This window comes from Amphibalanus amphitrite, unplaced genomic scaffold (assembly GCF_019059575.1).
Source record: "Amphibalanus amphitrite isolate SeventyFive unplaced genomic scaffold, NRLGWU_Aamphi_draft 000282F_arrow, whole genome shotgun sequence".
NCBI classification, from domain to species: Eukaryota; Metazoa; Arthropoda; class Thecostraca; order Balanomorpha; family Balanidae; genus Amphibalanus; species Amphibalanus amphitrite.
In genome coordinates this window covers 257,230-272,341 of record NW_024881777.1, presented here as the reverse complement: position 1 = coordinate 272,341, position 15,112 = coordinate 257,230, and the positions used below count along the sequence as shown (strand labels likewise).

The window sequence follows — 15,112 nt, the reverse complement described above, 5'->3', positions numbered from 1 at the left end:
TTATAGTGCCCCTGCCCCTTCCTATGTTATAGTCGTAGCAGTGTTCCGTCACGTGATGACGTTACCTTCAGCAGCCTCCGGCTGCAGTGTTTAACCCGCGCCCTGCTGGGGAGGGGGGGCAGAATCTGCCCCCTCCCGTTTTTCGCCAATAACTTCTAAACGCGTTAAGACAGCGACGTCAAACTTTCAGTACCTTATCATACATCAATTGGACACTTTCCCTGAAAATTTGAGTGAAATCGGTCGGAAAATTTGTGAGAAATTGACGTTTTAGTGACGTCATGTTCGCCATTTTCGCCTCAAAAACGGCAAAATTTCAAACGCCGCTAACATCTTCATTTTAAAGGAATCAAGACGAACCAAAAAATGTTATACGTGATTCTACTTTGGCTCTCTCGGATTTTTGATACTTGGATTTTGGCCCAATTTTGTTTTCTTCAAAAAACTGACTTTTTTGGGAAAATAATTATGAAATCCAAAATTTTGAGTGTATCGAAAAAAACCCGGAATATGTGTCAGAGAAGTGGTCTATGTGCACCTACATACCAATTTTTAGAAGAATCGGTTCAAAAATGTGGGAGAAATTCAAAATTTTATGACGTCACGACACACAAATTTTGAAAAATGATTTTTTTTGAAGTTCTAGACCTCGTACGGAAACAAAAATAGCACCATTCGATTAGACGTGAAAAACTGCATCAGATAGACACCTTTTTAGGCCTTAACAACCAACTTCAAAAGTTGACCTCACTTGACCTAACCTTGACCTGACCTCGACCTGAAATTCATCCAGAGGTGGTCCATATCTTTTATTGAGTGTGCCTATTGAATTCTATGAGTAAAATAACCCATAAAACATGTGTCGCACATGCCCTTTTCTATATTTTGTTTTTGGTGACCTGACCTGACCTGACCTGACCTTGACCTTGACCTTTGAATGACATTGTATGCAAAGAATACTGTCTTGGTAGTCTAAGAACACGTTTTGGGCAATCAGTCTCAGTCCATTCTTCGGCAACTACGGTGCAAGGCCGATACTGTAGATTTAGAAACTTGCATTTTTGTACCCTTGACCTGACCTTGACCTGACCTCTGACCTACTTAAGCAAAAACATTGGGCTCTTTAGATCCGCCTTGTTGAGAGCTTTCGATTGCCGTTTTCCCCGTCTTTCTACGACCATCGGTTCGGAAGTTAGACACGGGGGCAGAATCTGCCCCCCCCCCCCCCAGCAGGGCGCGTATGGCTGAATAGCCCAGCGGGGAGCGGGTTAACCCGCGCCCTGCTGGGGAGGGAGATATGAACACCTCCACCTCGGTTTTTCGTGAATGTCCTCCCTCCAAAAACAAAACAATACAAAACAAAAACAGCGGCGTGGAGCTCCGCCGTTTTTGGAATACCTTATTATCAGGAATGCGGAGCCGTTGAAATTTCAGACGGCTCCGGCTCCGGCTCCGGCTCCGGAGAAAAAAATCGGCTCCGGCTCCGGCTCCGGGTGAAATGTCATGGCGGCTCCGGCTCCGGCTCCGAGTAAAATGATCCGGCTCCGGTTAGACACGTGCATCATCAGAACAGAGACAGGTTTCAAATTTCAGGTACATGAAAGCCAACCAACAAAGAAGATTATGTTCATTTTTACTCTGGCCACAGTGAACGTGTGAAAAGTGATGTAGTTATAGGTTTCTTTTTACGAGCGATGAGAATTTGTGATGAGGAGTTCCTGGACGAAGAGATTAAACATATTTACGACGCTTCACGAAACTGAAATACCCGAAGGGGTATCTCATTCGGCAAAAGCAAAAGGCTGAACGAATAAAGAAGAACCCAAAACAAAAGGAAAAAGATCAAGGAAGGAAAAGAGAAAATGGATATCGATTGCAAACTTCAACAGCGCGGAGGTTATTTCCAAATCACTGGAGAAGACAGGCGTACGAGTAGCAACGAACACGGGAACGAAGATACACGAGATGATTAAACGAAGACCGAAAGAGACGTCCGACACATCCGATTCTCCGAAAAGTGTAGTATACGAAATTCCTTGTGGTGGGTGTAACAAAAGCTACGTGGGAGAAACGGGGAGGGGGGTCGAAACGGGACTTAAAGAACATAAAAGTGACCTTAACCCGCGCCCGGCTGGGGGTCCTGGATTTCCACGCCCTGCTGGGGGGGGGGGGTGTTTGAACACCCCCCCTTCTAACTCGGCTCCTGGGCCACGTAGCGATACGCGGAAGGCGGCGTTCGAAAGAGCGTTAAAAATAATGACGAAATCACTTCGGTCAATTTTTGGTCAGGTCAAAGGTCAGGTCACCAGAGGTCATTGAAGGCAAAATTTCGCCGATTTCCAGTTCGAATATCGAAAATTTCCAAAAAGCCAACGCATAACTCGGGAACCAATAGAGCTACAGCGCCGCGGAAAAGCGCATTCGATAGCCCCATTAACGCCCTTTCTGAGTAATTCTCTCAGATTTGACCTAACGTCAACGGTTTTGCCTGCAGGGGGCAAAAACTGCAAAAATAGCCGATTTTTTTGGAAACAGTTTTTCTGCAATAACTTTTGACCCAAGCCTTGTACGAGCTTACTTTTACCGGCATCGTGTTCCTCTCGTCAAGACGCATCGAATGAACTATAACTTGACCTTGAAAGGTCAACTTGAAAATTTGACCTCAGGTCAAGGTCATGACCTGACCGGAAAGGGTCATGTTGCATATCAGTCAATCCGTATCGTCGAGCTGAACACATCTAAGGCGTTTTCATCGCTCTAGCATGCCTCTATCAAAAGTTATTTGCGAAAAACTGTTAGATACCATTCGTGACCTAAGATGACCTCAGGGCATAAACAGGGGTCACGGACACCATTTTCAAGTTCAGTGTGTCTAAACCACTTGTAATTCAGTGTTTGGGAGTGTTTATAATGTCTTTCGTCCAAAAGAGGCGCATTTCAATTTTCTCCCATTGACTTATAATGGGAAGGTCGCAAAATTGACCTGACCTTAGGTCATCGATATCAAAATTCTGAGATATACATTTTGTACATGCTATTGCTCTTAGCAATCGCTGAAAGTTTCAAAGCGATCGGTCACTCGGTGTAGCTATGACAGACATTGAAACTTTTTATGAGGTGAGGTCACTTCAAGTGACCTGGTGACCTGACCTTGAATGACCTTGGTCTGAAATTTTCACAACATGTGTAGAATTGATGTGTAATAAGGTGTACCAAAAACGACGGCGCTCCGCGCCGCCGTTTTTGAGATATTCGCGAAAAACCACAAGGGGGGTGTTCAAACACCCCCCCCCCCCCCAGCAGGGCGCGGGTTAAAGGGATTATCAGGGTTTAAAAATTGAAAGGAATCGGAATAAATTTCCAATCAATGAACTCCCCAGACTCTGCCGATTCTAAATATATGCATAAAATGTAAATCGGTACCAAAATTTGCGAGATATAGCCGTTTCAAAATTGACAAAATTGTACTTACTCACGCAAAACAAGTACTTGGGCGGCCAAGTTGGCCCATCACTAAAATGTAAACAAAGAGCAGCCTTGGGAAATTTCGCCAAGGCCGCCGCACCGCACTGTCGATTTCCACAAGACGGGCCTTGTCTGTTTTGTTTTTGTCTGTTGTTTTTAGGGCCTTGCAACAAGATTTCAGTGCTTGGCATTGAATTTGGATATGAACAAATTGAAGATTTGCTTTTCAATAAGACAGCAGGAGTTATCAACATTGCCAAAGTTATTATTTTGATTTGGGTGTGATTTGAATAGCTTGAGCTTGTTTGCTGATCATCAAATCTTGATTAATATCATTTAAATGTCAACAATTTTCAAGGGTAAATTTGAGTGTTTTATTTCAATAAATTGAAATGTAAGTGCATCAGGCACACGAGCTAAGTTTCAATCTGATTATTTTGTCAAGAGTGGTCAATCTAATGTAACGTCTTGCGAGAAAGCTTACCTAAGTGACTGAAGAAAGCTCTACCTACAGTTTTTCAAGATCTATGTTGATCTGTTTTTTCGAACAACAGGTTGTACAACATGATGTTGTGACATGACCTCTGTGTCCTGTACGTCTCCCCTGCTGCTGCAGCAGAGCCCCGGCTTCAACTATAGTTTGTTATGGGTGGGCTCTCCGTGAACGTCTTGGTGCGTTTCTACATATTTGCTGCTGTGAAAGGACGGTACATGAAAAAATATGTAACTTGTATGTTTTTTATTGCCCTGGTACCTTCTTAATGTATATTTTTGTTGTTTATGAGTGATAAATGAATATATTTTGAGGAAAATTGAGGCATTTCAGTTTTAGTTTGTGGAACAGAACAGAAGAAGCTGCTGAGTGCGGACTGCGGATCATGCTTCAATTGAGAGAATCATCCTCAGTTATCTACATATAGGCATGCTTTGTAAGCTCCTTGCATTTTGCCAGCTTCTACTTGCTAGTCAAAGTTGTAAGAAGGGTTAGGGAGAACAATTGGTACACATGCCACCATGTGCAATCACCAAACGAATGAACGTGAGGGCCAAGTCCTTCACACAGCATGGATGCTTATAGGTACTGCACTAATGTATAATGTTCATTATGTTCATATTAGCAACTCACCCAGGCAGCCTGCCTTGTGGTATTTCTGAGTTTAAGATTTTGTAAGACTCACACTAATCATAAGGTAAATTATATTGATATGTATGGATGAACAATGTGCAAAGGGGTCGCACGTGCCTGCTCAGTGCTCAGCCATGGATGCACGTGCCTTCTCAACAATAGGCGTGCTTGCAGACATCTCCATGGACGAACAATGTGCAAAGGGGGGGGGGGCGTGCCTCCGCGGCCGCCTGTTGGCTCAGCCGCTGCTGCTGCTTGGCGCCGCTGCTGAGCGCTGCCGGAGACGCCGCTCGCTGCCGGAGCTGCCGGAACAGTCACCGGAGCTGCCGCCCGCTGCCGGAGCTGCGGGAGCCGGGCCCGCCGCTCATCTGTCAGGACCGCCGACGGCAGCACGCCCGTCTGTCAGGGTCTGTCAGTGCCGGCAGTGGACGCGCGCGGGTGCGGGCCGGGTACGGACGCGCGCGGGTGCGCGCCAGGTACGGGTGCGCGCCGGCTATGGACGCGCGCGCGCTTGCGTGCCGACGATGGGCGCGCGCGCGTGTATGCCGACCATGGCTGCCGCCCGCTGCCGGAGCTGCGGGAGCCGGGCCCGCCGCTCATCTGTCAGGACCGCCGACGGCAGCACGCCCGTCTGTCAGGGTCTGTCAGTGCCGGCAGTGGACTCGCGCGGGTGCGGGCCGGGTACGAACGCGCGCGGGTGCGCGCCGGTACGTGCCGGGTACGAACTCGCTTGGGTGCGCCCCGGCTGTGGACGCGCGCGGGTTCGCGCCGGGTACGGACGCGGCGTGCTCGCCGGGTAAGGACGCGGCGCGCGCTTGCGTGCCGACGATGGGCGCGCGCGCGTGCATGCCGGCCATGGCCGCGCGCGTGCGCCCCAGCCATGGACGCGCGCTAATGCGCGCCGGCGATGGGCACGCACGTGCCTGCTCGGCAATGGATGAGCGACGAGCGTGCCTTCTCGGAAATGAGTATACATGCAGACATTTCATGGATGAACGCTTTCAATATGTTCAATGTGTTGAGACGGATCTGAGTAAACTGGAGAGAAACTAGGATAGTTTTAGTCCTGCTCAACTAGTTCTGCCAATAAGTACAAACACCACCTTGCTGCCAACTGCTTACCAAATACCGCATCTGTTGTACCCTTGCATGATGCATATGTACATACAGAAAAAAATACAGTCTGTTGAAATCTGAAAACATACACTGCTGAGCACTGTGGATGAATCTGTATGAACCCTGTGGCTCAGCGAAACCTTCTGGCCCAGGTTATAATTGACAGTGAATTAGGAATCAATCCTTGCGAAGAGAAAATAGATCATTGTGCTTTAGATGAGCATAATGAAGAAGCGTTCCTGAAGTTGAGTTAGTGGCTTTCCATCATCCATGCCAGATGGCCAAAACACACCATTTCAATACTGTCCCAAAAATATATTTCAAAACACTTATTGTATGGCTATACACACCAGCTTACTCAGTCACCACACTCAAACCACGGCCATATAAGGGTAGTAGTATAGCAGGCGCCACACTTGTTTTTTTGCAACCATGAACGAACGAAGAGAGGCGCTGTAGGTTAGGTTTGGTTTGGTAAGGTTTGGTGAGAAAGCATCTCTGGGTATAGCGCATCTCCTTGGTTGCAAAAAGAAGTGTGACGCCTGCTTTATGACTACCCATATAAGTAGACTCAAACACAGTCTACTGATACAAACGTCACTGGTCTCAAGTCTGCGCTCAATGCACCAGATGTACACTACTCACAATACGTCAGGACTCAACGTCAGCCACCAATTTTCTACATCAAAATTCACATCAGGTTTTCAAAGTAACAATGTATGTGCCACTTCTGTACTTTGTGCTACAAACACAGAATAAACTAGGGTTACCCGCGTGCTCCGCAACGCGAAGGGGGGATTTTTTGACCCGTGGGTATTGGGTTAGTCTGTGTCGATTTGCTTGGTAGATATCCATTTCGTTCGATTGCTTTTTGACGGCCAAGCATTTTGTAAGAAAACAATAAGATACATCGCATCGAGGTGCCCGTGTCGTATTATCATGCGTTCTACTTTAGAATGATTCGAAAACTGGCGTGAAGTCTTTTGAGGGCCATCGATGAATTTCGCTAAAAATGACAATGTAATGGTTTGGAACATTTACATTTTTATGGATACTGTTGCTAATCATGCAAAAATGAAGAGTGAATATTGGACAGAATTGAATGCTCTATCCAATGGTACCATATTCAATTGCCAAAGGTATCAGGTTATGCAGCAAACCCCGTGTGATTAATAAAGTGGCACAAAATTGACAAACACCATTTTCTCCTGTGATTTGCACCACCTTGATTTGGATCAATCAGCTTTTCACAATTTTTATATGAGAGGCAATACCTTTCTCTTGCAAATAGGCGTTGATTCAACTCGCTCCATTTAACGGTCACCTAAAAATAAAATTAATTCCAAAATTCCTCAAAAAACCGCAATTTTTCAAATAAAAGTGCCCTCTCCGGTGCACGTGGCGCGTGCTATCCTCTGCATTGCACACCATTCAATAGCCCGTTCAATTCTGTACACGATGCTGTTTTCCCCGTGCCGGTCGGACCCCTGGTCACCAAGATACTGCACGGGAACTGGACCCGTGTCGGCCAAAATTAGCCGTTTTCGCCCGATTTCGCACGCCGATTTATACATGTAAAGTCTATGACGCGAATTTGCACTTCAAATAGTAGTATAGATGATCAGTCAGCAATGCATTGCTCATTGTCAGCCAAAGTCTGCAAAGTCAGTCCGCAGGCTTTGCAAGTAAGTGCAAAGTCTGCGGAGATCAGTTGCTTTACACACCACCAATATCATGCTGCAATGTGCTCAAAACATGCCTATACACCAACAACAAAGCACAACCATGAAGCACCACTGATAACACTTAACCTCAAAGCACACAACATGATAATTTATTTATTTTGAGTACCTACAGAAACAGAATGTCTCGAGGCCACTCGTGCTCACTCCGAAATCTGCCAGTCGCTCAGCCTTGAACATTGACATTATTTCATCTGAAATCTATTTTCTTCACTTGATCAAAGTTGATCTGCGTCATACATCTTACAACGGATGTCTCGAATTATTGGTAACGTTCAGCACTTAGCATTTAAAATGATAGGTAACTTTGATTCAACACTAGTTCCATCCAAGCTTCTTCATTGCTTGAGCTATATCACTTTCAAGTTTAATTACTTGAACTAAGACATTCTTGAATTACACTCGGGATGAGCTAAGTTTGAACGCACACAACACAATTTTTTAATTTGAATTATTTTGATAACCCACAGGATATCTAGAATGAGAAGCTGAGAAGAATGAGAAGAATGTTGTGTTCGTTGTGTTACGGACCTATGCTATATTTCCCTATTTTGTCTTGGGAAAATATAATGGAGCATGTAATCCATTATATTTTCCCTAGATCCATTATATTTTCCCTAGATCCATTATATTTTCCCTAGAAATATTTAGAAAAGTCTCCGCTAGTGTAAACCCTATGGGCGTTTAGAGATGGACCACCAAGTACTCGCAAGTTTACGCGGCTGGCAGCCGCGAAAACTTTGGAGGCCCACCATTGGAAAATTAGGCAATTTTGAGACGAATGACTTTGGATTGGGGCTTCAGTCACCTTCTTCTACACGTTTCACTGAGTAAGTCCGAAATTTTGGAGAAAAAAAACCCTGATAATACCTTTAAGATTCATCGAACATCGAACGCAATCGTCGTACATGCCGAACAATCTCATCATTTACCGAACTGGGGAGCAACTCGATTATTAGAGAAGGGCGCACGAAAAACGACACGAAAAATCTTAGAAGCGGCTCACAATCAGCACGCGATACCATCAATACTAGGACTGGATTTATAACTTTAGCAACATGCGCTGTACGCTTAGTGGTAGGACCCCGATAGATAATCTCGTGATTGTGATCTATTTTTCGAGTGCTATTTTATATTTTTGTACAAGCTGCCGGTGACAATTTCTGTCCTCATTTCTGTTAACACAGTGATCAAGGTATTTTCATACCGAAAGCTTTGTGTGTTTAAATATCCATTTGACGTGCTATTGTTATTATTTATCCTAACTGTCTTGGATATTCTAGATTGAATATAAACTGTGACCCTGGCTTGTTTGTATTTTTACCAGAGTCAAACAGGCAACAGCACATTCACATAACATGCTCACCTAGCACCTAACTCATAGTTCGTCACAGTACCCTGCAGGATTTGTACTTATTGATTTCTCGAGCAGGAACAAAGCACTAAGTAGCTTAGACATGCTCACATAACATGCTCACCTAGCACCTAACTCATAGTTCGTCACAGTACCCTACAGGATTTGTACTTATTGATTTCTCGAGCAGGAACAAAGCACTAAAGTAGCTTAGCTATCATTTGCCACATCAGGTCACCTTTTTATGGACACTTGACAAATTATAAAACTAACATTACATAACCTAATCTAAGCTAACCCAACCAAACCTATTCAACTACTAACTATAGAAAATAAGCACCTGCCTATATACTTGTGCATACCTCTCATACCGTGTCAAAGTAAAGTACCTTGCTGGAAGATTACCCTCAGTACTTTTTATCCCAGACCTGTGAAGAAAACTAATACTTCTAAGTTCTGAGTCACTCCTGGCCATCCACAGAAAGAAACACTGAGAGCTTTGCCGTTGTATATTGGACCAATAATCACTATCACGAATAACTATGAACACATTATATGACCAGTAAAACACCTTTTGGGCGAAGAACGAGCGAGCGAGATAGTGAGCCCTGCACGTGCGGAAGGGCGAAAGGTACTTCCAACGGGCTTGTGCAAAGCACTCTTCTAACCGGTTGCTAGCGGTGTGCCAAATTTGAACGCAATTGGCCCAGCCGTTTCTGAGATCTGGAAGCGGCATTCTGCACGTGCGCACGTGCAAACGGGGTCCAAAGTGACTTTTGCACGGCACCCTACTAACTGGTCCCCAACCGTGTACCAAATTTGAGCGCAATCGGCCCAGCCGTTTTCGAGATATGGAAACGCCCCCTGCACGTGCGCACGTAGCACCCAAGCCGCAACACATGGGAATGCATTGCTTGGTGGGTGCCTACCTGTATGCCAAGTTTCAGCGAAATCGACCCAGTAATTACCGAGTTACTAAAATGGGAACAAATTTGACACCTCTTATTGTTGTATTTTGCATGTGCACTGGGGGTGAACCACATGCATCGAGAGTATCCTATTTTTGGTAGAAGGGATGCAGCTACCCTACAAAAATTACCGCAAGACAATCGCCCAAGCGGCTGCTGAGATATGAGCCTCTCAAAATCACTACTTTTGCAAAACAGCTTGAACACCCTTGACTTTTCACGTGGCACGTGCCACGACGGTCACTGAGATGTATCAAAAGTAGTCAATTACGGGGTAGAAGGGATGGGGCTACCCAACAAAAAAGACCGCAGGCCAATCGGTCCAGCGGTTGCTGAGATATAAGCCTCTCAAAAGCGTTACAGGCCGGGCCGGGCCGGGCCGGGCCGCTCATACTGAGATTTTTCCGTTATATTGAAAAGACTTCGCTTCGCTCGCTGCGCTCGCTCGCTCGTAATCACCATTACCATCTGCATAGCATAGTAAAGCTGCCCGAGTTCGTTCATTCTAGATTTTTCACTTGATAGCACTAATTGATCTTGCTGTTGTAAGTTGTAATTCAATATTCATACTAATACATCAATATGCGTTCATCAGCCAACATTTTCTGGCATGATACCGCTCAGCGTGCTCTTCAGTATTGATCCAAGATCTCCTGCCATATTTTAGCTTGTTTGCGGCCAATAAGCTCTTTTAATTTAACTTTTTCTTGCTGATATGTGAGCCAGGTCAACTTACGTTTATCAACCAACATTTCCCAACTTCAATTTGATATTGATATTGCTCAGGAGTCAGGACCTCTGTCAGCCTCCTGGATACTTGGAATTGTTTTCAGTCAACATGCTTCTACAATATGATATAACTTATAAGAATCACATGTGATTCAAAGCTTAAAAAACGACGTACCTACAAGAGTACGAAAACCTCCAGATGAACTTAAAAAGGGCCTTGGAATGCTTGGAACAGAGCCAAGTGGTGCTCCATTTGTTTGTTTACAATATTGTAGTGCTGATGTATTTTTAGGACTCTGACGGTCGGCTTGTAAAAAATGAAATGGTTTTACAAAATGTGTAAGGCAAGTAATATTTCTCTGAAAGAACTAAAATATTCAAAAGCTAAACACTATGAAATACCGGAATCGGAACAAAAAAGTAACCCGAAAATCCAGCTTAATCACCGGCTCCTAAAACTTCATCAAAATAAGCACTTTTCCCCGCAACTCGTTGTCCAGACGTAAATATGCGGTAACGAAAGGTTCGCAAGAGTTTTTCGCTTGTAATTTGTCATAGATGCATGCCAGAGCGATGAAAACACATTAAAAGCGTTCAGGTCGCCGATACGGATCGGCTGATATGAAACACAACATTTTTCGGTCATGCCATGACCTGGGGTTAACCCTCGCTCGTATAGGGGGGGGGGGGAGGCGAACGGACCCCCTCGGTTTTTCACGAATAACTCACGTAAAAAGTGACTGATCGCGACGAAACTTTCAGTACCCTCGAGTTGATCCATTTTACACTCACCCTGAAAATTTCATGACCCTGACCCAAATGACCTTTGACCTGTGACCTACTTTACAAGACCATGTTTGGCCGGAATCGCGATTCGGCGTATGTCGGCTCGCATTAGCGACGCGTTTGCAGTCTTTTCGTGGTCTCAAGCGTTCAAACATCTGAAATGATGTTGGTCCCATGCATTAGGGTGGATGCCAAGGTCACCTGAATGTCAGGTCAGGTCATTGACCTTTGATGACCTCGGTTCACTTTTTCGAGTTTTACATGTTTCTAGGCGAGTTTTGGAGCTGAATTCGAATTTAACAAGCATATGAACGTTTACGAAGTAGTTTTGTGCCTTCGTAACATGTTACGAAGCTGTCAGAGGCGGTTGACACCTACTACAAATACCCGGCAGGACCCCTACTGGTTGACCGGACCTGACCTGACCCGACCTGGCCTAAATGCATGAAGACATTATCTGTGATCAGAACTAACATGATATTCGTGATCAGCACCCCGAAAAACCCCATAGCAGCCACACTTTACGACCTTCTAACAGGTCCCGATATTCCGACTTTTGGGTCATTGACCTGACCTGGAAGGTCAACTGTAGTATATTAACGTAAAAGCAAGAATGAAATACGTAACGAAAGAGTTCAAATAAGCGCCAAGAAAGAACACATCAGCCTCGACCGGCCGCACCGCGCGCACTGTCTGACCCGACCGCCGCGCCGGTCAGCTCAGCGGGGTCGCCGCGGTCGTGGCGGCTGCCGATTGGTCCGCGCGCTCGAGTCCGCGCCCGCGCTACTCGGCCGGCGCCGCCCGGCGCACACAGGCACGGCATGGCGGAAAGTTCCCAATACAGGATCACGATACCACATCAACCAATGACCTACTGTTAACGCCAGACCCCTTGAGACCCTAATTTTTCGCGATCATTTTTGAATGCGTGGAAGAATTTCAGCCAAGCTCAGGACATGGCCGTTTCAAGACCTGCCGAAACTTTTACAATTTAGATATTTTGTCGCCATTTCAATATTTCAGGCACTTCTCATTGACTCGTAATGTTAAATTTCGAGCAAGATTTTCACCCGGTGTGTAGAGGCTATCACCAGTCAGTCTGTGATACATTATGACGTCATAGCTAAGCCCCGCCTCTGCGGTCTTGGCCTGCGGCGGTTTCGGGCCGGCGCGCGGTCACTCGCGCTGTGGCGGGGAGCGGGGACGGTCGAGCGGTGCCGAAAGCCGGCGGAGTTGTGCGTAACGTCTTTTCTGACAGTGCCCAAAGAGTGACATGATGGCTGAGGAGCCATAAATGCTCAATGCGCATTGCTTTTACAATGCTGATATGTTCGCTGATATTTGTTTTTTATAAGCTGTAAATGATGGGCAGATGGCATAATAACCTGACATAAGGTTAGGAAATATTCTCCTTTATTTAAAGCCTATGCCGTTGCAGATAATGTAATAATGGGATGTCGGATGCCATCAAGTAGCTGCTGATTTGTACATCGCTATGCACCCATCGACCAACGCAATAATTAGTTAATTGCCTTCGCTTCACATCATAAGGCTCGCTCACATTTCACCAAACAGATATCCTCCATCGAAAATCGTATTTGTTAGGAATCGTCAACGTTTGTTCGAAGCATGTGTGAGAACTATGTCGAGGAGCGATGGTCCTCTTGGTCCTATATATAAGAGTCAACAAGAGCCTAACATTTACTTGACCGTCTGCTGCAATTGATTCATAGCACGTGAAGCGTCAGCGAAATTCATAGTCCTTTACAGATGGCAGGGGTGTCGTTTGTACAGAGGTCGCTGATGGGCACGGGTCAATGCCGCAGTCGTGGGCGGAGCCTAATGTCATATGACGTATGAAAGCCTCTATCCAGGATGGAAAAACAGTTAACATTACGAGTCAATGACAAGTGCCACAAATATTTAAGTGACAACAAAATGTATTTGAAGAAAAAGTTTCGGCAGGTTTTGAAACGGCTATTTCCTAAATATGGTTGAAATTGTTCCACGCATTTAAAAATGATCGCGAAAAATTAGGGTCTCAAGGGGTCTGGCGTTAACAGTAGGACCTTAAAATTGGGTATCTACGGCTTCCTCTCGTCACGGGTAACACGTTCGTTTTTTTCCGCGAAGCTCTACACTGTAAACCAAATTGACAAGTCTTGTGTAATATAACCAATCATCTCTTGGTATGTTTACCAACTGATACTTTTTAAACAAGCCGTTGTCTGGTGCATTGCTTGTCAGGTGACAACTACGAGTCAATAGTTACTATGCACACCAACTTCTCAGTATCCCGACCAACTCTACATTTGTTTCAACGTTTGTTTCTTAACCAGTTTTGGAAACTTGTTGTCGCATGGTTATTTAACCGGCGCCTAACTTGTACTGGTCAGCTGGTCAGCATACACATGGTCAGCTGCGCTTATGACGTCAGACTTGGCGGACCAATCAGCGGTCGCCGCCCGCCGTTAGCGGGCCCCGGCGCGGCGGTTTCGAACCAGCAGTTGTCGCGCGGCCGCCGTGCAGCCTGGAGCAGCGACGAGGGCTGTTCCAGCATTTGTGCAGTAAAAAGTGAAATCTGTGAACTGTGGTGTTCGTGCTGTGAGTGAGGCCCCCCTCTGGCCTGCGGGACGCACTAATCGTGCCTATACCCGCGTTCGAGACAGCTCCCTTCCCCTGCGCGCGCAATGTAAGTGGGCCAGACCTGTGCATGCACATGTGAGCAGGTGTTTTGCGGTCGGTGTTTTTTTTTTATATATAAATACATTTATTTGCCTTTAATTCAACTCTTTGTATTTTTAACTTAACTGATGGACATATATGGGCTGTAAAAGCTAATCTGGTTAGCTATCATGATTTATTCGAATTATCTGCGTGATGGTGCAACTGCCATGATTGTTATGGTCAATGTTCAGGAAATATTCGTCATACGGGCATGTTATACTTCTGGCTTGATGTGGTGCACAAAACCATGTTCTTCCACATACGCAGCAGTTCTTGCTTCAAAGACTTATATGCTGACGGTGCACGATAGGTATACCTACTGGGTATACCTACCTCATGCATTTACCACATCCATTCGAAAATATGCACTCGGAATTGTCTCCAGTCAATAGTATTAATTACATGACCGTAATAAATACTAATGATTCCAGAAACTTCCGAATGGATGTGGTGTATGCATTCATTGATTATATAACCCATCAGTATTTCGTTTCTTGTCAGCGCTGCAAGCCTTTGAGCAATAACTGATGCCAGTCATGGTTTTGTGCACCACTTCCAGCCAAAAAATAACCTGTCCGTATAGAAAATATTTCCTGAATCAGTATCGTGGCAATTGAAAACGAACGCGAATCGTAAGTTCTTAAGGTTATCAACGCAAACAAAGCGATTGTTGACAAGTTCGAACAGAGCGTTAGTACACTTACTTGTTGACAATTTGTAAGCTAACAATGCCCAGTCAAAGGCTAGTTCATCAACAAACCAGCGGTTGGTGAACCGACAAGGAGACGAATATGCCTATCCAGAAGTTGGTAGGTCCACAAGGCCCAGACTAGTACTCAACAAGGTGACGCCTATGCGAATTGGAACCAAACTTGTAGACAAACTGTTAGTTTGTTGGCCAACAAGCCTGGGGTTGGTGAATCGACAAGGTGACGCCTATGCGAATTGGAACCAAACTTGTAGACAAACTGTTAGTTTGTTGGCCAACAAGCCTGGGGTTGGTGAATCGACAAGGTGATGCCTATGCGAATTGGAACCAAACTTGTAACAAGGAGCCAACTTGTAGATTTGGTTTACAGTGTAGCTCGATCAGGGGCGA

The 15,112-nt window shown here is 45.4% G+C and overlaps 1 protein-coding gene across 1 annotated transcript in view; it reads left to right on the top strand.

Moving 5' to 3' along the window:
• LOC122387331 (gamma-aminobutyric acid receptor subunit beta-like) overlaps window positions 1-15,112 on the top strand; it is a 130,710-nt gene that overhangs the window by 315 nt on the left and 115,283 nt on the right. The window lies entirely within an intron of this gene.